We start from the raw sequence: 25,869 nt of genomic DNA, 5'->3' as shown, positions 1-25,869 counted from the left end.
GGAGCCAACCAAATGATTAGAGGATTGGAACTTTTAGTCCCTGCCCCAGGAACTCTGTGGAGTGGGGAGGAGCTGGAGGTTGCATCCATCGCCAATGGCCAATAATTTAATCAGTCATGCCTTTGCGATGAATCCTCCATAAAACCCCAAAAAAGAATGGGATTCGGAGAGCTTCCAGGTTGGGAAACAGAAAGCTTCCAGGTGCCACCGTACCGGGCCTCACACTCCATGAGGACACAGTTCCTTCCTTCAGAACCTTGCCCTATGTATCTCTTCATCTGGCTGTCGATTTGTATCCTTTAATGTCCTTTGTAATAAACCAGTAATCTAGTGGATAAACGAGTTTCCTGAGCTCTGTGCAATGCTCTAGCAAATTAATCGGACCTCCCATCTGTGGCCTGTTGGTCAGAAGCACAGTTAACAACAGGGGCTTGTGACTGGCATCTGAAGCAGGGGGCAGCCTTGTGGGACTGAGCCCTTAACCAGTGAGATCTGATGTTATCTCTGGGTAGATAGTGTCAGAATTGAGTTTAATTATAGGACACCCAGCTGGTGTCATAGAGAACGATTTAGTGGTATGTGGGAAACCCCCTCCCCCTACCGCTCCACCCACACATTGGAATTACGGATGCAGAATCTTTCAGCAAGGTGCCCCAATTCTCTGAGCCCCAATTTCCTCATCTCTAAAATGAGGAGGGAGGATGTTAATTATTCTGTTAGTGATCATGAAGATTAAATGAGATAACACATGCAGATTGTCCAACACAGTGCCTGGCATGCAGTAGGTGCTTAATAAATACCACTTCCTCTATTTTGTAATCTGTTGGGAGCTGGGAAAAAAGGTTGCAGTATATAATTCCCAGCCTGGGACCCTCAGGTCAGAAAGCTATCTCCATAGCAACCACCATTACAGCAAATAATGACAACACCGAGGACTATTTGTTGAGCACTCACACAGCTGATGCTGTGCTGTAGACTTTTACTGTCATTTCTACCATCATCCATGGCTGCTCTCTCAAACCAACTCTTTGTGACCTTTCAGCTTTCCTAAAGTACCAGGTATGATCCCCATTTTACAGATGGGAAAACTGAGTCTCAGAATAATTGAAAAGATTTGCTCATCCATCTGGCCTGAGAGCAAAGACACATCTCTTTCACTTTCTGTGCCTCCCATGCCCAACCCTTCCTCCTGGACAGGCTTTCTCAGGGAATTATGACTGCTGCTCTCTGCATATGATTTCTCCCCTAGAGAGCCTCCTTTGCCTTAAACTGCTATGCAGCCAACAATGGGGAGCTTTATAGCCAGTTTTGAAAGTGAACTGGGTCACCTTATTTGCTCTTGCCCAGCATGTGGGAGAACCCAGTGTCCAGGGCTGATAGGAGACTCCCAGGGTCATCACATTTGGCCTCCAGCCCAGGGATTGGTCCTAACCAGGTCAGTGGCCTGCTTGCTTTGCAAAGCCCTTAGAGAAGGGGCTGCCTTTGCTAATGGTGGGGGAGGAAGCAGAGGAGACCCCAGGCCGGGGACACAGTGCTAGGAGGCTGGACGCCTGCCTCCAGTAGGGCTTGCCCCATGGCCTGGCTGGCCTTGGGCAAGCCTCATGTCCTCTCTGGACCTTGCTTACCTTGTCTAGGATAGGTCAGGGTGAATACAAATCTTTTCCAGCTACAACGCAACGTGTACTTTGGAAGAGAGGCAGGGGCAGTTTCACTCCATTTCGGAGAATTTGGTGAGTGGTTGTGGACGGGGAGTAGTGGAGGCTGCCACAGTCCACTCAGGGCTCCACGAGGCTTTCTTCCCCTCCCACAGCTTTTCGGAGGAGGGGCTGCTAACTGCAAGGCAGAGGGCAGCTAATGAGCCTGCTGAAGACCTACGAGACAGCTCTGATGGTGCTAAAGGGCTTCCCTGAGTTTCCTTAAAAGCCCTGGTGGCAGTGAAGCCTCCATTAGCGGGAGGATTAATCACCAGGCAGGTCTCAGCCACCCCCTTCCAAGCTGCCCCCAGCTGCCCCGGTGGTGCCCTTGGGGTTTAGAGATGCCCCCATCCGTGGCTTGCCCTATCTGATCTCCGATGAGAGAGCAGAGCAGGGAAATGGGAGTCTGTGGGGCTAGGCTTGGGGGACATGGGGGACACAGGGATGGAGGATGGAGACCTGAGAAACAGGGGCAGAGGCCTCTGGGAGCAATTGCAGATTATGACAGCCCCCTGGAGAATGCAAATGATATGCAAAATATGCAAACGATTAGTGATCAGTTGTGGGTCAACAGCTTGGGTCGTTTGAGCAGTAAGTTGACAGCTCTGTGCTCTAAGCCTCTAACTGGGCCCAGGGGAGGGTCAGGCAGGGTGGCCTTCATGCGTCCAGACCAGGAACTCTGGCCCCTCAGCTTGCCAGCCCTCCTGGGCACCCTGGCATGACACCCTCCCTGGGCAGTGAGGGGTTCAGGCAGCCAGAGTCTCAGAGAAACCCCGGCAAACTGGCGACCCTCTCCAGAGTCCAGGGCCTCTCCTCCCCTCCCTTTTCAGGGCATGTGAATATCCCTTCCCTCTCCCTCTGCCTTCACCCTGCCCCTTCCCCTCTAGCCTCTGAGTCTCTGGAGACCTCCACCTCCTGCTTCCCTCGCCCACCTGTTAGTTATTCCCAGTGACCTTCGCTCAGTGCTCTTGATGGAAAATTTACCAACTTCGATGCCCTTGTGCCGCAATCACTTAATTTGCACCTAGGTCTAATTCGATGCATTCAGAAGGCCCAGCCAATCCTGGGGTGGGGGTGGGAGGGAGGAGGACCTGCTCTATCGTCTCAGCTCTTCGAGAAAACCCATAGCTGCCAGTCACGTCTGCCTCTGAGGGCCGCACAGAGGAACCCCGAGAGGGCGCCCTGTCCATCCCCTGCCTCCCACCAGGCCATGCTGGACATGTAGAGAGGCCTTTCCAGGCTGGCAGGACCCAGAAGGGTGGCATGGCTTTCTGAACACCTAGGCCTTCTCCCAGCACCTGTTTGAGGGGGAAAAGTCTTCCTGGAGTCTTTGCCACAGCTGGGAGTGGGGGGGGGGAGAAAATCAATATTTGCCAAGTCCCTGCTGTGCGCCTGGCAGTGTCCAGGGACTGTAAAATGCAGTGCATGCTGGGGAGCGGACGGTGCGCAGGGTGTCTTCATAGGAGCCATATTCTAAAAGCTCCTTCCTCAACGCACCCTTCCTGCCAGCAAGGGGAGATCTGTAGCCTGGCAGGCCTGAGTAGGGAACTCTGCCTCTGGGTCATTCTCTGGGAAGGTGAGAGGCCCTGAAGCCAGGCAGTAAGGGAGGCCAGAGGGTAGGGATGGGAGGCAACTGGCCTGACCTTCACCCCAGGGGAGGGGGCTGCAGGGGTCTGAGACCAGTGACACTGGACCCCACGGTCTGACCCTCTGTAGTGGTGGATGTGGGTAGCAAGGGGGGACAAGGCAGTTCTGAGCGGAGGGACAGAAGGGGGCAGACCCCATGACATCCCCATGCCGGCTCCCCCTCTGGCTCCTATGCCGGCTCCATCGAGTGCTGGCTCTAGGAGGAGAGCTGAGGTTCACATCGTCCTACATAGTAACACCAGGAGCCAGACATTTTGCTGTTGGGGGTGACGGTGGTGTTTGTCCCTCATCTGGCCCAGGGACCCTCTCCTGTTCCCTGTTTCCTAAATCACTCTCCCTTCACTTCCTGGAAGAGAGGCCAGGAGGTGAAGAGGAGGAAACTGGGAGATCTAGGGTCTGAGCTGTGATGACAGCTGGGACTCCCTGCATGGGGTCCCTCATCTGCAAAATGGGGATTACCTGGCCTGCCTCCTGGGGTTGTGGTGAGAACTAGAAGAGAATGTTGAAGGGCTCTGGGGACTTTAAAAATCTATGCTAGGGTAAGGCCTCCAGTGCACAGCCTCCCACGAGGACTGCTCTGCAGGCTCACGTAGATGTAGAAGTTAGAGTGTGCTTGTTAAACCTGCCCTTCGTCTTCTACACCCTGGATTCCGTACTCTAAGAACTCCGTTACACACACGTGCCTTCGCTATTGGCCAGCCCCCTCCTGGCCCCCATATCTGGGGTGGAGACCCCCTTTTCCCAGGCTTTTTCTCACCTCCCAATCCACCCTCCCTCAGCAGTGTCCTTTGTGACATTGCTAGGAGGCTGAGAATCAGACCCCCACCTCCCAAGGGCCTCTCCAGAGTGAGCAGCATCAGCTTTCCAGCATTCCTCCCTGCGGTGGCATAGACACCGCTGACTGCCCCTGACCTTCAGGCAGTACCAGGATCCTCTTTCAGCTCTCCTATCTGCTCTCCCCACCTCCAGCCTCAATCCTCCCTGCTTGCTGCCAGGCTGGAAGGCTTGCTATCTCTGCAGCCCCGAGGGGGGGATCAGGTGTGGGGCAGCAAGGGCCCAGCTCCTCCCTGGGGCCTGGGAGTAATCGGACAACTTCGCTTCCGGCAACCTGAGCCCTGTTCTCTCAGACGGGAGCAGAGAAATGCATAGCTGGGAAAGGGCTTGTAGATCTTGGCTGGATTCTGGGCAGCCAGAGGCCCAGGTTGCTTGGCTGGGCTGGGTCTGAGGGTGGGAGGGATGGGCAAGAAGGAAAAATAGGGCCTGGATTAGGATGCCTCACCCAGCTCAGACATAAAATTTAAGGGGTGTCCCAAAATATTTTCATGCAATATTTAAAAACATCAAAATTAATGCAAAACAAAATCCATTACTGTGCTACGCAGAATAACTCCCCCCTCCCCCTCCCCCTCCCCCCTCCCCCCAGAGCTCTGTGTCCTAATTTCCAGAACCTGTGAATACGCTGTTATATGGCAAAGGGGAATTAGGGTTGCAAATAGAATTAAGATTGTTAATCAGCTGACCTTAAGATAGGGAAATTATCCTGGGTTGTCCAGGTGGGACCAATGTAGTCACAAGGGTCCTTAAAAGTGGAAAAGAGAGGCAGAAAGAGCCAGAATCAGGGAAGGAAATGTAATGACAGAAGCAGAATCAGATTGATGTGATGTGATGTGACATACTGTGATGTGATGAAGATTCTGCTGGCTCTGAAGATGGAATGGGGCTATAAGCCACGGAATGCGGGCAGCCTCTAAAACCTAGAAAAGGTAAGAAAACAGATTCTCCCCTGGAGCCTCCAGAAAGGAATGAAGTCCTGCTGACACCTTGGTTTTAGCTCAGTCAGACTAGTGTCAGACTCTTTCCTACAGAAATATAAAATAATAAATTTGTTGTTTTAAGCCACTAAGTTTTGTGGCATTTTGATACAGCAGCAATAGGAAACTAATACTAATCAGCCAAATATCAACATTTTAAGTAAAAGCAGGATCAGGAGACTCTAGGCTCCTGGCAGGGGATATATATATATATATGTTGAAATCTTGCATGTTGGAAAATGTCTTTATTCTACCTTCCCTTTGGTTGATAGTTTTGCTGGGTATGCAAGGGAAAACCATGTCCCTCAGAATTTAGAACGCATTGATTCATTGTCTTCCAGCTTCTACTGGTATGGTTGAAAAACCTGAGTCCATTCTGATTCACTTTTCTTTGCAAGTGACCTATTTTTTTTCTCTCTGGAAGCTTTTAGGATTTCTTTTTTAGCACTAGTGTTTTGAAATTTCACAATGAGGTGGTTTTGTAGGGGTCTTTTTCTGTTCATTGTTCTAGATGATCTCAAGCATGTCTCACTGGGAAATTTTCTTGTATTATATCTTTGCTTCTTTTTTCCCCTCCATAGGCTCTGTTTTTCTTTTTCTGATACTCCTGTTAGTCAAATGTGGATCTTCTCAACTGATCTTTGTTTTCTTAAATTTTCTCTCCCATTTTCTCATTCTTTGTCTTTTTTTAAATTTTAAACATTTTATTGACACACATATAGAGATGTACATATATCATACACATACGACTCAACTGTAATTCTTTGTCTTTTTGTTCTACTTTGTAGGAGATTTCCACTTTATTTTTAAATTATTATATTAAATTTAAGCAGTTATTCTTTTAAATTATTTTTCATTTTTAAGAGCACTTGTTTTCTGAATGATTCCTTTTATAACATTTTATTTTTATTTCATGGATACAGCATACTCTTATCTCCCTGAAATAGATTTTATATTGCTTTTTATTAAGTTTTCATCTGTTTCCTGGTTTCTGTTTCCTCTGATTTCTACTTCTCTGTTTTTCTGTTTTGTCTCTGTCTTTCAGGTTAGAGACTCTCTGTCCATATGTGGTGATCCCTGTTGTCTGTTCATATTTAATAGTGGGTTACTAGGAAATCATTTGACAGCTCCATGGGAAAGCTATCAACCACTAGGCCTCATGGAAGGATGGTCAGGTGGGGACCTAACTGCTTCATTGATAGAAGCCCAGTGTCAGTATATACAGACTTTTCTCTTAAGTCAATCAGTTTCTCTAGGAAAGATTTCCAATCTTCCCCCTGGTGGTATGGACTTGACTGCCAGGATACTGAGACCTGAATAGGGGAGGAGAGCTGGAGTCCCACTGTTCAGAGTACAGACTTTCATTTACTGTCTTTTCCAGTAAAATATCTGTAGCAAGTTGTTAGATGTCCCCACCCCCCACCCCAAATATGTCCATGTTGTAATTCCTGGAACCTGTTAATGTGAACATATTTGGAAAGAGGGTCTTTGTAGATGTAATTAAGTTAAGAATCTTCAGATAAGGTCATCCTGGACTACTAAGGTGGGCTCTAAATTCAATGACGAGTGTCCTATAAGTGACATACAAAGGAGAGACACAAAGAGAAGTCCATGTGAAGATGGAAGCAAAGATTGGAGTGATGCAGCCACAAGCCAAGGAACACCTGGAGCTACTAGAAGCTCAAAGAGCTACTAGAAGCTCAAAGAGGCAGGAAGAATTCTCCCCTAAAGCTTTGGGAGGGAGCATAGTCCTGCTGACATCTGGATTTCATAATTCAGGCCTCCAGAGCTGTGAGAGAATAAATGTCTATTGTTTGAAGACACCCAATATTGTTTCTATTGTTTTGTGGTAATTCATTATGACAGCCCTAGGAAACTTACATAGCACCTTACTTCCAGCTGGCCTGTTATCCCTGAAACCAGACACCCTTTGATTCAGCCTCTCCTGGGAATAAGCTGCCAGTCTTCTGCTGGAGTGGGGATGGAGTAATTGACCGAGGTCTGAGAGGACACCTGGGGGTATAATTGCTCCTACTAGAGACTTTTTAAATTAATCTTCCAGGCTTCAGCCTCACCCCTCACCTCCACCTTCAGTGGTACTTGGCATCTTTAATGCTCAAGCCTTCCTGAGGTTCTGCAGTGTGAATCATCTAGCTTCTTGTTGGCATACCCTTTCCAACTTGTGGGCTTAAAATGCTGCTTTTTAGAGCAAAAATCCATTACCACCCATCCATCAGCTTTCCAACTTCCAAAATTTTAATGACATCTCTCATCTGCCATCAATTCTTCTTCATTCTCTTTCTTTTTGTGGGTTTTTGCCTTTAAAAATATCTTTAACTGTCATTTAGTGGTGTTTTAGGAAGGAACAGAGACAGATGTGTACATTCAATTACTTTGTTTAATCATATTATTAACATGATCAGAAGATTCATATTCTTTAATTATTTGAGTTTGATTGCTATATGGAAAGTCATGTACTCCAGTTTGCCACAGACCTCACCTCTCCGTGCAGTGCTATACCTGGTTTGATTTGTACATTTGTGTTTCCCATCTGGCTTCCTCCTGTAGGCATGTACATTTCTTGTCACTGGTTCAGGTAACCTCCAGAGATCAAAACTCCAGAGAACCATAGTGAAGGGAGCGGTACTTGGTGAGACAACCTCTATCTAATTTTCTCCACTTAAAAAATCCTGGAGCTAGGCTGGAAAAGTAGAAAAAAATCAGAGTTAGGAAACTGGGGCAGGAGAGGAAGGACTTAAGGATGGTTCACCTTGGCTTGGTTGAATTTCTGATTCCTTGGTTGTATAACCTACTGACTCCTGCCTGTTTTTTCTCCCTCTGCCTCAGTTTTTCAAGTTGGCTAATAAGCGCATTCATCTATGCCCAGTGGAGTGAAGTTGGCATGGTGACATTAGACATAAAAAAACCTCAACAGCCATAAAAAAAGAATGAAATTCTGCCATTTGTAGGAATATGGATGGACCTAGAGAGTATTATGCTTAGTGAAATAAGTCAGAGAAAGAAAAATGCTACATGGTATCACCTATATATGGAATCTAAAAAATAATACAAACGAATATATATAAAAAATAGAAGCCGACTCTCAGATATAGAAAACAAACCAGTGGTTACCAAAGGGGAGAGAGAAGGGGCAGCGAATTAGGGGTATAAGATTAAGAAATACAAATGACTATGTATAAAATAGATATGCAACAAGGATATATTGTATAGCACAGGGAATTACAGCAATTATCTTGCAATAACTGTTAATGGAGTATAATCTATAAAAATAATACTGAATCACTATGCTGTGCACCTGAAGCTAATATAATATTGTAAATCAACTATACTTCAATTAAAAAAAAACTCAACAGAAGGAAAGCTGGAAGCTTTGTTATTTTTTTTAAATTTATTTATCTTATTTTTGGCTGCATCGGGTCTTAGCTGCAGCACGTGGGATCTTTGTTATGGCATGTGGGTTTCTCTCTAGTTGTGGCGCATGGGCTCCAGAGTGCGTGGGCTCTGTAGCTGCAGCACACAGGCTCTCTAGTTGTGTCCCACATGCTCAGTAGTTGCGGCTCGCGGGCTTAGTTGCCCCAGAGCACGTGGGATCTTAGTTCACCGACCAGGGATAGAACCCACATCCCTTGCATTGGAAGGTGGATTCTTAACCACTGGACCACAAGGGAAGTCCCTGCTATTTTGTTTTAATCTGTAGTGTCACAAGTTATCTTGATCAGCATTGAATTGTATTGCACAGATACATCTGTTCCTCCTCATTGGAACTAACTGCCTGGGCCCTATTGGCCTAGAATGCTGTCTGTCAGCAGGAGAAATCTTGATACTAAGAGACAATGGTTTAGGGGTCCTGTTTTTAGAATTGGTATTTCCCAGCTGGGACATGTAAACACCACACTCTGGGTTCCTCAGCAATACCCACACCCCTCTGCCTCCAGTAATGGAGGGTGTAGGGATTTTTCAGCTACAGGAGAGACAAAAGCCTTTAAGAAGGATTCTGGGAGGAGCCAGAGATGCAGAGGTGGTTGAGGCCAAGGTCTTAGCTGATGGCTGCGGGTCTTTGAAGGGGATGCTGAGCAGGTACTATGTGGAGGGCCAGGGGAAGGTGGGAGGGAGGTGGAACAGGCTACCGTCCTCCCGTGAGAGCCACTAAGCATTAGTGATATATTAACCTCTCCTCCTTTTCCCTTCTTTCTTCTCCTCCCTAAAGCCCCAGGGGCCCCAGCCAAACCTTCATACAGTGTAGGAGTTCTGATCAGTGGGGGTTGTTGGTTGGATTGAGTATAATGTCTGCATCCCAACATGCTCTGTCCTCCCAGGAGACTGGGACCCAGGGAAATAGGTCCAGTATTTCAGGCCATAACTGCACTCTCCAGATCAACAAGGAGAAGCCACCTCCACACTGCCCACCAGAACTAGTGCCCCATGGCTTTGGTCCTAGGCAAGGGGAGCCGAGGGGAAAAGCAGAATGTGACAGCCCCAAGGCCCTGTCACCTCTTCCTCTTCTCCTCCCCTATTTCCCCTGCCTTTCCCTCTGCCGTTCCCTAGGAAGCAGCAGACAAAATCAGCAACTTTTTTTTTTTTTAAATAAAAAGGCACTTTAGGGCTTTTATGAAGGAGGCTGAGGCCCATTAAGATACAAATTAAATCTGTGGGAATAGCCAGAGTGCAGATTCCCTGTGTGAGGAAGGCCCCTCACTGGCTCAGCTGCCCTCAGCCCCAGGCTTTCACCCGGCCTTGGGCCCCACTTCCCTCCCTCCCACCAGGATTCAAGTGCATCTTAGATTGAAGAAAAGTCAATCAGTCTTGGTGTTAAGTAGGTTATAGGGCAGGGCTAGAGTGGGGTTGCGGGAGAGAGAAAGAAGCAGGTGAGGCAATCGTGGAGTGAGGGAAGCGGGAGCGGAAGGGCAGGAGGGCACTCTGCGTATTGCTTTTTGTGTGTGTGTGTGTGCGGTACGCGGGCCTCTCACCGTTGTGGCCTCTTCCGTTGCGGAGCACAGGCTCCGGACACGCAGGCTCAGCGGCCATGGCTCACGGGCCCAGCCACTCCGCGGCATGTGGGATCTTCCCGGACCAGGGCATGAACCCGTGTCCCCTGCATCGGCAGGCGGACTCTCAACCACTGCGCCACCAGGGAAGCCCTGCATATTGTTTTATTTAACCCTCTCATCAAGCAGAAGAGGGAACTGCTAGTGTCATCCCCCACTTGACAGGTAGGGAAAACTGAGGTTCCGAGAAGTAACATGACCAAGGTTATGCTGCTAATGTCAGCTGGGATTTGAATCTCCTCCTAGAAGATTGGGGAGAAGGGGAGAGAGAGGCACACACAGTGTTCCCAGCCCTCCGTCCCCCTCCACCCACCCCCAAAGCATTTCTATGAAGTCAATTCAGGAAGTCCTTCAACTGCACTTGCCTGTGACCTGATCACTCTTGAGGGTCCCGCAGAGAGGTGTGCTTTATTTGGGCCAGGGCACCAGAGTATGTAAGGCACCCCTGTATGGGTGTGTGTGTGTGGGCGGGGGAAGGGCCCATTAGCCCATTAGCTACCCAATTAACCTGTTGGGAGCCGCACAAGGCCTGGCGAGGCGTTTGGAGGGGATTTTTAGTCTGGATGTGGAGAAAGGGGGAGAGGCGGAGATTGAAAAGCCTTGGGCCTGGCAGGCTCCACTGTGAGGGAGTTGGGAGCCAGTTGGGGAGGGCAGTGGGGGAGGGGCTGTCACGGAGGCACATGTGCCTCCCCACACTTGCGTGGGTGCTGCCCTGTCACTGATTCATTCACTCTGCAAATGTTTTTTCAGCACCTGTCGTGCAGCTGGTGGGGGGCTAAGTGCTTCCTTTAGGGAGCAATAAGAAGGAGAATAATGCCATATTTCGCCTTTCTAACAAGCACACTTTTCCCACAATTTTAACGTTTCTCAAATCAGGATGCGTCTTACAAGCAGTGAATGCTACAGTTGTTGTCAGGAGCGTTTTATTTTTCTTAGAAGTACATAAAGTCATGATGTATCCAAACCATGACAGCTCAGATTTGATGAAAGTCGGTAACAGTGACGTTTGCAGTACTTCCTACCTGCCAGGTGCTGTTCTGACTGCTTTACATGTATTAACACATTAGTTCTTCCCAACAACCCTGACATAGGAATTATTTCTGTTCCCACTTTAGAGATGGGAAAACTGAGGCCCAGAGAGGTGAATTCTCATCTCCCCCCATGGGCTGCTTTGTAAACGCCAATGCCAGGCTTGTAACTGCAACAGAGCTGTGTGCAGGACAACAAAGAGACCCCAGAGCCCACCCTGCAGACCTCCCACCCAGAGCCAGCTGTGGGAGCCCTGCCTTCTGGCTGAAGGGACCTCCCCTCTCCCGGCCCACATTCCCCTCTCCTCCTCAGTGTGTGATCAATCACGGAAGCAGCTGCCCTTCCTATCAGCCCAACAGCTATCAGCTCGGTCCAGGCCTCTGGGAAGGCGTGGATGGGATGGAGAGAGGAGGTGGGGGTTGGAGGGGTGGAAAGCCACAGAGAAACTCAGAGCTGGAGGTAGAGCACCCCATCATTCCTCGCCCCTCCCTGAGCAAACATGGGTAGTTCTCGGGGTTCTCAGCTCTTTCTCCTGGTCTGTCTCAGGCTGGGAAGGCACCTGCTGATGGGGAAGTTTTACAGTAGGGGGGAAGAAAGGGAGAGAATTTAGTAGAAATCCTGCCCCCTCCCCTTACCATCCACACTCTAAAGCAGGCCAAAAGCCACATTAGGAGACAGAGGGCCTGGGGTGCCCCACCCATCAAACCTGCGATCCTAGGAAATCTCTGTGTCTCCCTAGGCCTCAGTTTCTCTATCTGGACAGTGGGATTAATTCTCCACAAGAGACCCTGGGCGGGAGGTGCGGGGTGGGGGTGAGGGGGGCTAATAAATGCTGGTTCCCAGGGCTTAGCAAAGGCCCCTGTGTCCTCTCTCTCTCCAGACTATGCACCCACCACCCCCAGTTCAGTTCTGTCCCTTCCCCAGCCTGGCTCTGCCAGGTGCTGGGAAATGGAGACCTCACCTGCCAAGAGGAGCTGGGAGGGGTGCTGTGGGCCCTGCCAGCAGCCTGAGCCGTCAGGCTGGCTGCTGTCTCTTGCTGGTGCTGGCAGTAACTATTTAATCAATCCATCCACAGGCCCAAGGCTGCCCTCGGCAGTGTCTCCCGGACATAGCACAGTGGACAGAAACAGCAGCAACTCCAACTGGGCGAGGGCCTGGGACCCTGCCAACCTTTGCCATGTGGACCTAGTATCCTGTGGTCTGAGAGGGGCCTAGGGGAAGAGGGGAGTCATCTTCCCAAGCCTGATGTGTCTCATACTTGTTCAGTCATTCAACAAACATTATTAAGCTCCTGCTGTGTGTCTTGGGTCAGATTCCCTGAAGGCTGAGCCTGAGACAGGGATTCAGACACATGTGGCTCATTAGGGGGCACTTGTCAGGAACCCCTTGTAGAGAAGGGAGCTGTCTTAGTCTGCTCGAGCTGCTGTAATGGTATCCTGTAAGACTGGGTGACTTAAAAAAAAGGCAATTTCTCACGGTTATGGAGGCTGGGAAGTCCAAGATCAAGGTGCCAACCAATTCAGTTTTGGTGCAGGCCTTCCTCTTGGCTTGCAGACATCTGCCTTCTCACTGGGCTCACATGGCTTTTCCTCGGCTTATGCTTGTGGAGAGAGAGGAAGAGATATCTCTCTCTTCCTCTTCTCATAAGGGCACCAACCCTATTATGAGGGTCCCACTTTCATGACTTAATCTAAAGCTAATTACCTCCCAAAGTCCCCGCCCTCAAATACTGTCACACTGGGGATTGGGTCTTCAACATACGAATGCGGGGGGCTGGGGAGACACATGTTCAGTCCATTGCAGGAACTAAGCACGTGGCCTCAGCATATGTCTCACCTTGGTCTGGCCCCCAGGGGGCGCTGGAGCATAAACCGCACTGCAAAGTTGTCTCCCGCTTTGAGAGGAAGGCCAGCCCTTTTCAACCCCTCTTCAGTCGGTCATTGGCTGTGGGCCATGGAGGCGGGGAACCTCCAGGACAAGGTGCTTCCCATCAGCAGAGGATGATCCTTTAGCAAAGGGGCAGCTGGGTACCATTAGTAGCCAAAATCCACAGCAGCTGAGGGATGGTGCATCTACCTGGGTGCAGGCGATCTGGGCAATAATCAGCAGGTTCTACTGCACCAGAGGTGCTCAGAGTGTGGTCTCTGGACCAGCAGTCTCAGCATCATCTGGGAAGTGAAAATTGTTAAGTCTGGTCCCAGAGACCCTAAAATAGAAACTCTGGGGATAGGGCCCTCTAAGCTCTGTTTTCAACAGCCCTCCTGACAATTCTGATGCCTGCTTACTTTGGAGACTGAACTACAGGATATACAATGAGCAATGCAGTCACCATCTCAGGGCTCATGGGACGAGTCCAGTGTGGCCAGACTGGCAGGATGCACATGGGTCTGCTTGTGGGTTTGTGCACCCAGGTCTGTGGCTGGTAGCTCAGCTGGTTTGACTAGAGTTTCCTGGCAGTGGTGGTACTCCCCACCCACCCCTCACAGACCTCTGTAACCTAGGACGCCCCTCATTACATTCATTGTACATCGCCCTTCCTTCATCCCCCCACAGTGGCGCCACTGTAAGAGGAGGGCATTCATAGTCAACCACCATGTATTGAGTCTCTTCTGGACTCTCTCTCATAAGCTATTTTATTTGATCCCTCCCTACAGCATTCTGTGTTGTAGGTATTAACATCTGTTTTACAGCTGAGGAAACTGTGACTCAGGATAACTTGCCTTAAAGTGACACTGTTAATAAGGGAATGAGAACTTGCCCTTTCAATTCCAAGCTCAGTGTGTGTTCCTCTATAAAAAATTTTGGCAGGGGCTTCCCTGGTGGCGCAGTGGTTGAGAGTCCATCTGCCGATGCAGGGGACGCAGGTTCGTGCCCCGGTCTGGGAGGATCCCACATGCCGCGGAGCGGCTGGGCCCGTGAGCCACGGCCGCTGAGCCTGCGCGTCTGGAGCCTGTGCTCCGCGACGGGAGAGGCCGCAGTGGTGAGAGGCCCGTGTAGAGCAAAAAAAAAATTTTGGCAGAAGTCAGATAGTAGCTACCTTGGGTTGGGTTGGGGGTGGTTGTGGGATGGGGCACTCAGGGGACTCCTGTGTCACTGGAAAGGCTGTATTTTTCATCTGGGCGGTAGTGATACCCATGTGTGTATAAGTAAAAAGTCACTGAGCTTTATACTTAAGATTTATGCATTTTATTGTATGTAAATTTTACCTCATTTCTTAAAATGCAAAAATAAAAGTCCTAAACAGTCACAAAAAGACAAATACTATATGATTTCACTTATATGAGGTCTCAGGAGTAGTCTAACTCACAGAAACAGAAAGCAGGATAGTGGTGCCAGAGGCTGGGGGCAGGGGACAGGGGAGATGTTGCTTAATGAGTATAGAGTTTCAGTTTGGAAAGATGAAAAAGTTCTGGAGACTGGTTGCACAATAATGTCAATATAGTTAACACTACTGAACTGTACACTTAAAAGTGGTTCAGATGGTAAATTTTATATTATGTCTATTTTGTCACCATTTTAAAAATTATTAAAAAATAAAGCTCTCAAAATTCGAGACATTCCATGGAGTCAAGGGGCTCTCGAGGATAAATGGCCGGCCTTTAATAGTACTGGCCAGGGATTGGCCTCCGGAATGAACGGGCTAGAACTTTGGAGTCTTGAGGTCAGAGAAGGCAAGATTTCTCATTTGATTCTTGAACTCTCTCCTACAACATCCCTGTAGGTGGTTTCCAGCCTGTGCTTAAACACCTTCTAGTGACAGGTGCTCACTCCACCCACGCTTAAGACAAAAGTAATGCAAGCTAGTGCTGGATGCTAAGAAGATGCAGACAAACACAGAGAAGAATGTCTGTCCTCTTTTCAGAGCTCTATTACAAAGTCTGTACTTCCTTGTATGAAGCCCACACCTCTGCCCTTTTGTCCGTGTTCCAGGTCATAGGGCCATGGGAAATGAGTGTCCCCTTCACAGGACCCCCCTGCATGGTTTTGTTTTGTTTGTTTTGTTGTTTTGTTTTTGACTCCATACATTTCATACTTGACTTCTTCTCCCCTCTCCAAATACTTCCAGGACCAGGCATCCAAGACACACTCATATATGGACCCCGCTCCTTTGTGTCCCGTTACAAATAAGTCAGCACAGTCAGCACAGCACAGGAATATTCCCAAATGTCATCCCTGCACCAGGAAGGCTACCAATAAAGCAACTCATATGGAAGTGACCATGAATCAAATAAACATATGCACTAAACCCTACCTAAATGGGTCCCTCACTTAATTACCCCTGAGCTGGATCCCATAAATGCCCACGGCCACTCTGATACCAGCCAACATGAGTGAAAGTGTGATGAAGGGGAAGTCACAGAGGAAAGAGACATGGCTCTTAACTGATGAGAGTTAAATTATCTATGTTTTCAAATTTTACAAAGCCATATGACCATGTGAACATTTTTGCCAACACCCCTTGGAGGATCTTGGAAGGGCCTGTGTAAGTGAGGGTCCCTGAATCAGAAACTACATCAGCTCCATGGTGAATCCATCTCTGCCTGTGAGCTGTGAGTCCCCAGGGGGCTGGGCAGCCCTGTGGGTTTTTGAGGACCCTGACAATCCTCACTCCTGACCCCCTCTCCCTGAACCCCAAGGCTTTTCTTTTGCTGGTGAAACACAGCCAGTGCTTTCCATGCTGCCTTGAAGATAGGTCTCTGGTTCCTGTCTGACCTGGTAGCAGTTTGTCTATATCTGTTTAAAAGGATCCAGAACTGAGTGACAGGCTGCTGGTTCCCTCAGATGGCCTAGGGGCCAGGGTGTCACAACAAGGCACTGCCCCATCCTTCATTCAACGATGAATTTCGTAACTCTTTCTGAGTGCTTTGTCTGAGCCAGGCCCTGAGGTAGGCCCTGGGCATCTGGAGAGAAAACAGGAGGGTCCCTGCCCTTGGGGAAGCTCACCCCCTCCACTTGCAGGGCTGCAGCTATAAAGTTATGACTCCCAACCCATCCTGTTCCTAGGCAGTTAGGTTTTTTAGCTCCTGTTGCAGGGCCTTCCACAAATCCTTGACTCAGTTTCATCTTATTAGGTTTCCTCCACTTGGCCATTCTGCCAAAATCATTTCGTATCTTGCTCCTGCCATGCCCTGTCCTCTCTCTCCCTCCTGACTTCATGTCATCCGTGAATGTGATAAGCCTGCCTGTTACGTCTTCATTGCAGTCCCTGATAACAGTGTTGGACTGCCAAGGACAAGGACAGAGCCTGGAGGCACTAGAAGTTTCCCTCCAGGTGGACACAGATTCCTTATTTAGCATCCTTTGGGGACAGTGGTTCAATCCACCTAATGACAGGGTCACCCAGCCATATGTGTCCATCTTGTTCACAAGAATATCACAAGATGCCTTGTCACACTCCTCAGTGAAGTCCAGACACACCACGGCTGACACAGTTTCCTTCCTGCCAGTCTGGCAACCCTGTCAAGAAAAGAAAAGTGGATTTTGTTCTCCAGTCACTGATGCCACACTTTAGAAAAACTTTTTACTGAAGCACGTATTCAGAAAAGGCCCCAAATCATAAGCGTACAGTTCGACAATTTTTCACAAGTGACACACAATGTAATCAGCATCCAGATGAAGGAATGGAAGGATACAGGCGGCCTGAAGACCCCCTCATTTTTAACATTTCCAATTACCTCCCCCGCCAGGAGTGATCATCTTATGACTTCTAACACCATAGGTTAGCTTCTCCCATTTTTGAACTGTGTATAAATGGAATCATATAAGATGTATTCATTTGTATCTGGTTTCTTTTGCCCAACATTATCTGTGAGATTCCTCCGTATTATTTTCATAGATGCTTAATACTCCATTATACGAATACAGCACAGTTGATTTATCCATCTGACTCGATGTTGGGGCTATTATAAGCAGCATGCCTATGAACAGTTATTTATAATTTGGTGCACATGTGCACTCATATTTTGAGTCTATCCCTAGACGTGAAACCTCTGGGTCATAATGTATGCATTTTGTAGATTTTGCCAAACAGTCTTTGAAAGTAGTTGTACCACTTTATACTCCCACTAGAAATATATGAACATCCTCACCAACATTTGGTATTGTCAATCTTTAAAATTTTATCCCTTCTCTGGGTGTGAAGTGTACCTTATTGAATTTGCATTTCCCTGATGACTTACGGTGTGGAGCATCTTTTCATGTGCTTATTGGCCATTTGGATGGCCTCTTTTGTGAAGTGTCTGTTTAAATCTTTTGCTCATTTTTCTATTGGATTTTCTGCCTTTTTCTTATTGATCTGCTGTAGTTTCTTTTTTGCAATCTAGATGTGCACTGACTCTGCTCTTAACCTCAGCCAATTATTTTTGCAAATGAATGCATTTGATCCCGGGAGTGAATGAGTGTCCCTTTAGTGAGAAACCACGTCACAGAGGGGCTGGTGATTCAGTTGTCATGTTCATAATCAAGCCCCCTGTTACTCTTGAAAAGTGGTCCAGGTGTGTGGGGAGATGAAAGGATCTAGAGACCACATGTTGAAGGGAACAGGACCCCTTTGGGGGCAGGCCCAATAGCCACAGTGAAGTGCTGTGAGGTTCCTTGTCAGAAACCCTGAGCTCAGGCACTGGCCTAACCACTTCTGAACATTGATATTGGAGAAGTCACTTAGCCTTTCTAGGCATCTATTCCCTCCTCAGGGAAATAAAGCTAATAATACCCATTTCACAGGGTTTTCTAAGGTTAAATAAGAAAACAGTTTATCAAATGTAATATTCTATGCAAACGTTGTATGTGTCTTAGAGTTGGGAGGACCTCATGAATCTGGCTTAATATAGTAGCTGCTCAATAAATATGCATTGTTGAGTGTCTGATGCATACAAGGTTGGCAATCTAATAGTAAAGAGGCTCTGATGGCAGCTTACCTGGGCTCAAATGCCAGTTCCATGACTTACTAGCAGTGTGTCATTAGGCAAGTTGATTAGCTTCTTTGTGCTTCAGTTTCCTTATCTGTAAAAGAAGGATAGGATAGTACTAACCACACAGCATCCATACGTGAATTAAATGAGATCATTTATGTAAAGACCTATACGAGGCTCATAGAAGGCACATAAATGTTAACATTACATTTGTAATCAGGACCTTACCTATATCATCTCACACTTTTTTTTTTTTTTTTTGGCTGCGTTGGGTCTTCATTGCTGTGCATGGGTTTTCTCTAGTTGCAGCGAGCGGGAGCTACTCTTCATCGTGGTGCGCGGGCTCCTCATTGCGGTGGCTTCTCTTGTTGCGGAGCACGGGCTCTAGAGTGCAGGCTCAGTAGTTGTGGCACACGGGCTTAGTTGCTCTGAGGCATGTGGGATCTTCCCGGGCCAGGGCTCGAACCCGTGTCCCCTGAGTTGGCAGGTGGATTCTTAACCATTGCGCCACCAGGGAAGTCCCATCTCACATTTTCATCCTAATGAAGCAAAGTGTGTGGTTATCATTTCCATTTTGCGGGTGAGAAGAAGTTAAGTGAATTGCCAAAGTCACTTGACTGGTGAGTACCTGAGGTGGGATTTGAACTCAGGCCTCTGTGGATATGTTGCAGCCCAGTGCATCTAACTGGGCTGCCATCTAGCTCATATTTGTCTCCCCTACTTCCAAGGACATTAGGAAAGCCTTGTCAAATGCCTCCTTGGATTTTTCAGGGTGGGGGAGGGGATAAGATAGGCCTGAGCCCTTAGACGCCTCAAGGGTGTATTGGGTGTACCTGGCCTGGTGTCCTGAGAGGGGATGAGGAGGTGAGGTTGGTGAGTCCAGGAGCAGAGCTGCAGAGCCAACAGGGCTGGGAGCTCTGCATCGGGGGCTCTCCCGAGCCCCAGGCCAGGCAGCCCAGGATGGCCCTGGAGCTTTCTGTAATAAGCCTGCCACATGGCTGGACAGAGACTTATGACTTCTGGTGGCTGGGCGGCTTCCTCCCGCTTGTCCTCTCTGGTTATTTATCACATTTGTCCCTCTGGAGAGGCAGGGCCATCGCTTACACTGTCCAGAACAGGGAACGCAATAAAACCAGTTCTACAGGAGGCCCTGAGCCTGTCCCCTTCATTGAGGGCAGGAGGGGCAGAGGGGCTCTCCAGGTTGGGGCAGGGGTGGGGCAAGGCACCAGTGGAAATGCCAGCCTGAGTCGCGCTTCCCCGGAGGTCTCCAGCAGCATTGCCAGGACTGCAGTGTGGGACATCACTTGCCCTGCCACAGCTAAGGTGGCACTAACAGCATCTCGAATAGCATCCTGACACCCACTCCCGCCACCTTGGGCACTGCCACCACCATTAAGACTAACACCATCACTGGTGACATCACTGTCATGTGGCAGCAGCCAGCATCACTACCACCACCATCAGCACCACCATCACCACCATCATCACCAACAGGAAGGTAATTACCAGCCTGGCTTCACTACCCACTTCAGCTTGGCTCAGAAAAACAAGGCAGTCAGAAATTTCACAGCTGCTTCTATTTCCACTCCTGACTTCTGCTCCATAAGGGACCTCCATGACTCCTAGAAGTAGTGTCCTTCTTGTGTCATTTCCCTGGTATTATGGAGACAGAGTGGGGTTGTGAGAGGAGCTTGGCTCCAGACAGACTTGACCTTGGACTCCTCTGTGCCAGTGACCAGATGAGAGGCGCAGAGCCAATCACATGCTTCCCTGTGTCTTAGTAGCCTTGTCTGTAAAGAGGGGAGCATAAAATTCACCTCACTAGGTTACTGTAGGGATAACAGAGTGAAGTGTCTGGTACATAGTAGGTGCTCAATGTGTGGCACGTGAAATGATGATCACAGTTACATTATTCCTGGGTGAAACCGCTCTCCTAGACACCCAGTTCCCAAAATGACAGCCTCTGTGCGTCTGCCCAGAGCATCTCCTGGACCTCCCCATCCTGGTCACCTAACCCAGGACAGTGGCTTCTCTCTCCATCTCTCACTGCCTGACCCAGTTTCTGTGAAAACCCAAGTTTCTCACTGAGCAGAGACGGCAGCGTCACATCTCCAGGTCTCATGGTCCTATTAGGACAACATCAGTGTAAACATTAGTTATTCACAAGCCCAATTACGTTTTGATTGCTCTGACCCAAGTGAGATTGGGGTTACTCTTGATCTACATTTATTTTTTTGTCACAAGCTTCCTAAGGCGTGGGGAGAAGAAAACAACCTCCTTCTTTCTCCACTGTACCCAAGCAGGAATCTTCTCCCAGGTTCCCTAATTTCTTCTCCTTCCCTGCTCCAGGACTCAGCCATACCTGGGCACTCCACCATTAAATGGAGAGGAGGAGGGGCTGGGCCAGGGAGGGAGGGAAGCCCAAACGCCTTTGAAATTTCAGTTTTAGTGAAAGGAGCAGCTCCACCAGGGAAGGGGGTAGGAGAGGACATGAGAAGAAGTTATATCTTTGCCCAGCCGGGGAGACTGAGAGAGGAGCTGCCTGGATTTGGGGTGGGGATGGCAAGCTGACCCCCCAACACCTGGGGCACCATGTGCCCACATTCTGGGCTATGCCCTTACTGATGTGCTCTAATTTGAACTCTGGATCTTCCCCCCAAACCTGCTTCTCCGGATGTCTTCCCATCTCAGTAAATCCTTCCACTTGCTCAGGCCAAAAACCTTGGAGGGGTCCACAGTTCCCTTCTTTTGTCATTCCAATCCATCAGCAAATCCTGTTGGCTTTACTTCAAAATCCATCCAGAGTGTGGCTGTTTCTCGCCACTCCCATCGCTCCCACCCTGGTCTAAGCCCCACCACAGTCTCTTGCCTTAATAGTCGTTATTATGGTCTCGACCATAATAGTCCCGAGTGGCCTCCTGTTCCATGATAGTCTATTCTCAACACAGCCACCAGAGTGACCCTTTTAAAGATGTGTCTGATCAAGTCACTTCACTGCTCCAAAGGCTGCAAGGGGCCCCCGTTTCCCTCAGAGTAAAAGTCAAAGTCCTTAAAATGCCTGCCAGACCTTAGCTGACCTGGCCTCCTGCCTCCTTTCTGACTTATCTCTACCGCTCTCCCCCTCGCTCGCTCTGCTCCAGCCACAAAGACGCCAAGCACCGTCCTGTCTCCGGCTGCTGCACTTGCTGTTCTTGTGTCTGGAAAACTTTCCCCCCAGATATCCACGTGGAGTATTCCTTGGTCTCCTTCAGACCTCTGCTCAAATGTCACCTTGTCACGGAAGCCGTCTCTATCTGTCAGGTCCCAGCAGAAAACAGATGGCACGCTCAGATTGAGATCTCTTGAGGAGAGTTTACAAAGAGGTGGGCAGGGTGTTTGGAAACCACAAAGGATAGAGCAGGACCCCTAGGCTATTAAGAGTGAGGGGCCATGACCATCCCAAGGACAGACAACAGGGTAGGGAGGTCCAGTGGGAGGGAGGCAGCTGTTATATAATCCAGGATGCGAAAAGGACTGAGTGGGAAGGGCAACCTGCTAGGGGCTGAGATCCTTGGTGGAGGGATGCAGCCAGCCTGGGTACTCCCCCTTTTCCCTCTGATCTGAGGGGCTCCCCATCGGCGAGACTTAACAGAAGCCAGAGAGCCGGGGGCCCAGGTGATGTGGCCTCACGGGGCACAGAACCTGGTGGAGAAGGGTGGTGAGTGAGTCTGGAGAGGCAAAGGGAAGGTGGTCAGGTCATTACCCATGACTGCACTACTTAAATATCACTCCCAGCACTCTATACCTCTTCCCTGCTTATTTTTCTATATGCCACTTACCACCTTCTAAAGGACATATAATTTTTGTTTGTTGGTGTGTTTATCTTCACCCATCAGACTGCAAGGTCCATGAGGACAGGGATTTTGTCTATTTTTGCCCACTGATGCATCCGCAATGTCTTGAATAGTGCCTGGCATATCATAAATGCTCAACAAATATGTGATGAAGGAGCAAATGAGTGAATTTTTAAAAGAGGGAAGCAGTGTGGGAAGGGCCAGGTGAGATCTAATGGGGCCTGAGCCCCCTGGATTTCACCCTGGAAATTGCCATGTGTAATGGAGAAAGAATGCATTCCTTGTTCAAGTAATTGATGGTAACTGATGGTAATTTCAAGTAATTAAACACTAATCCAATGAGTCAGTAATGTATTTATTTATGGTATCTGTTTGTTCCTTATAAATAGTGGTATTACTTTTGTCAGGCTATTAAAATCCATTGGGTTTTAAAATCCTCAGCGACTTCGTTGAGGTCCCTGGAGGTTACAGAATGAGTGGTGGGACCCGAGTTGGGTGAAGTTTGAGGTTGGAGCACAGGTCACGTGGGGTGGGTCAAAGCAGGCACTGGTAAGGGGTCTCGCGTCTGGTCGGCTGATGCTGGTTTGGGGATGGGGATTAAGAAACTCAGTCACAAAACCCTTTCCAACTTCCTGACTTCCTCTTTTACTCCCCAGTCTGTCTAAAAAGTATTCTTTTTAGATTGGGACATATGAGGTCCACGGGGGTCACTGGGTATAGGAGGTTATTTTTCCTCCCCTGACTTCTTTTCTAAGAGAACAGCAGTGTCCTGAGCTCTTGGACTTTGAGCCCAGCTAATTCTGGGCTGGATAAAAGATGGAGGAGAGAAAGGCGGGTATCTCAGCCCACAGACCCTGAAGGACCCAGAGCAGAACCTGAAGGGCTGAGAGGAGTTGTATGGGGGTGGGGGGTGCTGGGGGAGAGCCTAAGCTCATAAAAGGCAAGTCTGAGGCTTTGGGGGTATCTCTATGAGTTTAGGTCCAGCAGGTATATACCTGGTCCCACAGATGGACTTGCACAGAAGGACACAGAGTGTTGATACCTAGAGAAGACACTGCCTCATCTTTCTAGATTCCCAACCCACATTCTCCCAACACCCCCAAACTAGGGGTGTCAAGCCTTTGGTCAAAATGTAAACCTCTCCTCCCCCACCATACTTTGCTTTTTAGATCCTCCATGGCCACTTGGCAAATTAAACTTATTACAGGTTAGAAAAAAAATATCAAATGGGCACAGAGAAAGCAGAGAGAGAAGTCGGTGCAGGGCTGAGTGTCTCAGAGGCTATAGTCCGTAAGAGCTCTCCTCTCCCTTCATGAGCCTCCACAATGACTGTCCCCTTCCCTATGCTTCCAAAGTGGCAGCAGGAAGGCATTAGGGCGCAGACCCTGGAGTCAGATGACATGGGGTCAGACTCTGGCTGACTCTACCACTTCCTTGCCCTGTGACGTGTTGGGAAAGTTACTTAACATTTCTGAGCCTCAGTTTTTTCATCTGTGAAATGGGGATAATAACAGTACCTGTCTTATAGAGTTGTTATAACATTTAAATGCATTTATGCACATAAAGCACTTAGCCCATGTAGCCTGGCAGGCAGGAAGTGCTTAATCTGCCTTAGTTAGTAGAATAACTAATGCAGGTGTCCCGCCACCTGTGACTCAGTTTCTGCATTCCAGTTTGGCCTCATCTCTAACCGCAAAGAATCTCAGATCCCCGATGGTCCTGACCAGTCCTAATAATTCTCCTTCCAAGGCTCAAATGAACGAGCACCGTCCTTCTAGATCTGGAGTGGGCATCTCCTTTGTAGCAGACTTTTGATTTTGGCCCCTAAACATCAGCCAAGAATCGTCTTTCCTCTGCTTCTCCCCTGCAGCGTAGCCTCTGGAGCAGCCCCAGCTGCCGAGTGACCTCCAGCTTCAGATTTCTCACTGTCTCTGCGACTCACCACCACCACAGTCTTGCTCTGTCTTCCTGTCTCTGTCTCACTGTCTCTGTCCTACTGTGTCTGATCCTGTCCCTGTCTCTCTGGCCTGTCTCTCATTTCCCCTCCTCGCTCCTCCTTTGTTCTCTCTGTGTCCCTTAATTAGCCATATTTTGGAACCGAAGTGTTTTTATTATGTATTATTTATTGAATGGCTGTACGTCTCTTGTTCTTAATTTAAAAGGCAGATCGATAAAATGCTTTATATTCCTTGCTTAAACCAAAACAGAGCTAAGTTGTTCTTTGTTCATGTGGCTCTTTCTTGCTTATTTCTTTTTTCATTGGAAGAAAAATTTCCTCATCCCCATTCCCTTAACTGACAAGAACACTTAATTCACTCACTGGCTCATTCATTCAGTTAATTATTCAGTAAACAGCTATTGAGCCCCAGTTGTGTACCAGCTGTGGGACTCGGGGGACATAGCGATAATACAAAGCAATGTTCCTGTCCTCAAGAGGCTCCTATCTAGCTAGGGAGACTTGTTTGGGGGCTGATACATGCCAGAAAATGTTAGAGGTACTGTGTCAATGCCTGATAGCATTGCATCTGGCACAGGGAGGGAGTGGGAAAGGCTTCCTAGGTGGAGAGCAAGTTGGGCTGAGAATTCAAAGATGGGTAGATGTCTTGATTTGAGCTCACCCAGAAGAAAACCCTAAGGCAAGGAAAAGAGTGCAAGGAGTTAATTTGGGAGGATCCCAGGATGCACTAGCAGGAGTGGGGAAGAGAGACCTGGAAGGAAGGGAGTCAATACAGGGTATATCAGTGAGCAAGTTATCACTGTGGGCAACTGGGCTCACTCCCTCTGGGAACTGTGAAGTACTTGTCTCAGAGTTGTCCCAACTGAGTGGTGAGGGAGCTGGGGTATTTATACTCCCATCAATTCCCATCAATCATTAGTGAGAGCCACCCTGGGAGGCATTAATTCTTCAACACTCCTGGCCTGCTGCACAGATGGCAAAGTGGGCTCTGATGGCCAGAAAGATCCTTCAAACAAAGAAGCAGGTTCTGGCTGTTGGGAGTCAGGCTGGTGTATACTGAAGTGGTAAGGATAAAGGGGTGCTGTGGGGCCCCGACATCATCTGCTACAGTGGGTGTTGGGGGAGGAGAAGGGCATGCCAGAGAGGTGGAAAATGTGACCAAGGGCAAAGGGTGTGGTGACCCTCGGGGCCCACATAGAGTTTTGGATGGTTCCAAAATTCAAGTTGAGGAAGTCTGGCTTTGCTTCCCCTGGGCCTCAGCTTTCTCATTTATAGAAAGGGGACACAGATACCTTCCCTACCCATCCAAGATGATTTGCACAGAAACCCTTACCCCAACTTGGACCCTGAAGAGCAGAACCCAATTCAGCCCTTTCCTTGAATTTTTCCACCACACCTCCTGCCAGCCTCCAAGGCCTTGGATATGCGAGGCTATTTATGATGCCCTGTCGATATCTGTCTTGGCGGAGGAGTGTGGAGGGGGACAGATGGAGCCTGTGGTCCTATCCATCAGTCACTTGGCTGCAATCTCTGAAGAGATTTTAGTTGTGAGTTCAGATTTACTGTAGCCATCAATAGCGCCGCCTGCCTCTTTACCGGCAGAGAGCAGGGCCTGCAGGCCTGCTGGGGTTTGCCGAATGGATGTCTTGTAGCAACGCTGAGGAAATATTTGCTGCGGTGAAACAATGAGCCTGGTGGAAAGCAATTGCCCCAAATTGCCCCCTGACAGCCTGCTAGAGCTCTGCCGGGGACTCCCCGCATTATATGCGCAGCTTTCTTCATTGAGCTGCACCCTTGTTACCTGCCCAGGAAACAAAGAAGATGGCCTCAAACTTGAACTGGAGGGAAACGGAGGCAGGGAACATCGCTCTCCCTCTTCCAGGCCATGTGGAAGAGAAGACAGTAGGAGAACAAGGTGGTG

This window comes from Mesoplodon bidens (assembly GCF_964165515.1).
Source record: "Mesoplodon bidens genome assembly, chromosome: 10".
In the NCBI taxonomy this organism is placed as follows: domain Eukaryota; kingdom Metazoa; phylum Chordata; class Mammalia; order Artiodactyla; family Ziphiidae; genus Mesoplodon; species Mesoplodon bidens.
The sequence above is the reverse complement of the archived record's forward strand: the minus strand, read 5'-3'. Positions refer to the sequence as shown.